Below are 2,500 nucleotides of genomic sequence, written 5' to 3'. Positions count from 1 at the left end.
CGTTCGAGTGCCGGCGGCGGCCGCCGCCGCCGGTCTTCGCTCTTCGCCCTGCCCCGCGGGAGCCGAACCGTCCGGGGGAACCGCCACTACGCCCGCCGAGCGCCCCACTTGGCCGGCCGAGGCGAGGGCGTTGCAGCCGCTGGCTAGCGCCGCTCTCGGAGGCGAGTCCCCACTCCCTCCTATAGTACGGACAGGCACGTCCCCGCCCCCGGCAAGCTGCAAGAACGGTGCCTCCGCCCACCGGGGGGGCGCGCCGCCGCCGCCGCCTTTTACGATGACGTAACTGGAGGCAGCGAAAAACAGCGACCCCTTGGGCAGCTCCGAGCAGGCGGCGGGGACAACACGTCTACCCCTCAGCCCCGGAAACGCGACCAAGTCCCGCCGGAGCCCGGTAGACGTGGCCACCCTTTTCGCCGGACGCGCCGACAGCGACGGTCCGCGCTCTCCGGGGACCGCCGCCGGCCGCCGCCGGCCCCGGAGCCGGGTCGACCTGGCGGCCACCTGCGGAGCCGGGTAGACCTAGCGGCCGCCACCGGCCGCGGAGGCGGGTAGACGTGGCGCCCGGCCGCGGAGGTCGGTAGACGTGGCGTCCGACCGCGGAGGCCGGTAGACGTGGCGTCCGACCGCGGAGGTCGGTAGACGTGGCGTCCGGCCGCGGAGGCGGGTAGACGTGGCGTCCGACCGCGGAGGCCGGTAGACGTGGCGTCCGGCCGCGGAGGCGGGTAGACGTGGCGCCCGGCCGCGGAGGTCGGTAGACGTGGCGTCCGACCGCGGAGGCCGGTAGACGTGGCGTCCGACCGCGGAGGTCGGTAGACGTGGCGTCCGGCCGCGGAGGCGGGTAGACGTGGCGTCCGACCGCGGAGGTCGGTAGACGTGGCGTCCGGCCGCGGAGGTTCGTAGACGTGGCGTCCGGCCGCGGAGGCGGGTAGACGTGGCGTCCGGCCGCGGAGGCGGGTGCACGTGGCGGCCGGCCGCCACGTGCTCCGGAGCCGGCTGGACCGGCCAGCCCGGTTCTCCCCAGGCCGAGCTGTGGGTGGGTGGTGGTGGGGGCTAATTTCTACTTTTTTCCCCTTTTTCGGGATTTACGCGAATCTGGCGCAAGGGCCACCCCGTCCCTGTTTCAGCAGGGCGGCGGGGGTCGTGGGGGGGGGTCCGGGGGGGTTAATTTTTTTTTTTTTTCCCCTTTTTCGGGATTTACGCGAATCTGGCGCAAGGGCCACCCCGTCCCTGTTTCAGCAGGGCGGCGGGGGTCGTGGGGGGGGGGTCCGGGGGGGTTAACTTTTTTTTTCCCCCTTTTTCGGGATTTACGCGAATCTGGCGCAAGGGCCACCCCGTCCCTGTTTCAGCAGGGCGGCGGGGGTCGTGGGGGGGGGTCCGGGGGGGTTAATTTTTTTTTTTTCCCCTTTTTCGGGATTTACGCGAATCTGGCGCAAGGGCCACCCCGTCCCTGTTTCAGCAGGGCGGCGGGGGTCGTGGGGGGGGGGTCCGGGGGGGTTAATTTTTTTTTTTTCCCCTTTTTCGGGATTTACGCGAATCTGGCGCAAGGGCCACCCCGTCCCTGTTTCAGCAGGGCGGCGGGGGTCGTAGGGGGGGGGGTCCGGGGGGGTTAACTTTTTTTTTTCCCCTTTTTCGGGATTTACGCGAATCTGGCGCAAGGGCCACCCCGTCCCTGTTTCAGCAGGGCGGCGGGGGGTCGTGGGGGGGGGTCCGGGGGGGTTAATTTTTTTTTTTTCCCCTTTTTCGGGATTTACGCGAATCTGGCGCAAGGGCCACCCCGTCCCTGTTTCAGCAGGGCGGCGGGGGTCGTGGGGGGGGGGTCCGGGGGGGTTAACTTTTTTTTTTCCCCTTTTTCGGGATTTACGCGAATCTGGCGCAAGGGCCACCCCGTCCCTGTTTCAGCAGGGCGGCGGGGGTCGTGGGGGGGGTCCGGGGGGGTTAACTTTTTTTTTTCCCCTTTTTCGGGATTTACGCGAATCTGGCGCAAGGGCCACCCCGTCCCTGTTTCAGCAGGGCGGCGGGGGTCGTGGGGGGGGTCCGGGGGGGTTAACTTTTTTTTTTCCCCTTTTTCGGGATTTACGCGAATCATGGTACAAGGACGGGCACCCCGTCATTTTGAATGGATTTTTAAGAATTTCGGGTTTTTTAAACGCCCCCCTCCCCCGCCGCCGCCCGCAACGCACGCGCCCACAGGCACGCGCCCCCCCCGCCCCGAACCGGTGGCCGCCGTGCGCTCGCCGGCTTCACCGCCCCGTCCAGCCTCTCCGCTCCGCTCCGCTCCGCCCCGCCCCGCCCCCACCCCCCCCCCCACCCCCCCCCCGGCTCACGGCAAGTCTGCCCTCCCGGCCGGCTTTTTTCCTCCCCAGCTGGTAGGGGAGGGGCCGGGTAGAGGCGGCGGCCCCCGGGGCGAGTTCGCCGTCTGCCGGGAGACTTCAGGACGGGGCGTCCATTGCCGAGTTATTATTTCTTTTTTTAATGAAACAAATGTATTAGAAGAAGTATC

This window comes from Aptenodytes patagonicus, unplaced genomic scaffold (genome assembly GCF_965638725.1).
Source record: "Aptenodytes patagonicus unplaced genomic scaffold, bAptPat1.pri.cur scaffold_170, whole genome shotgun sequence".
Taxonomy (NCBI): Eukaryota; Metazoa; Chordata; class Aves; order Sphenisciformes; family Spheniscidae; genus Aptenodytes; species Aptenodytes patagonicus.
This window is presented reverse-complemented; position numbering follows the sequence as displayed.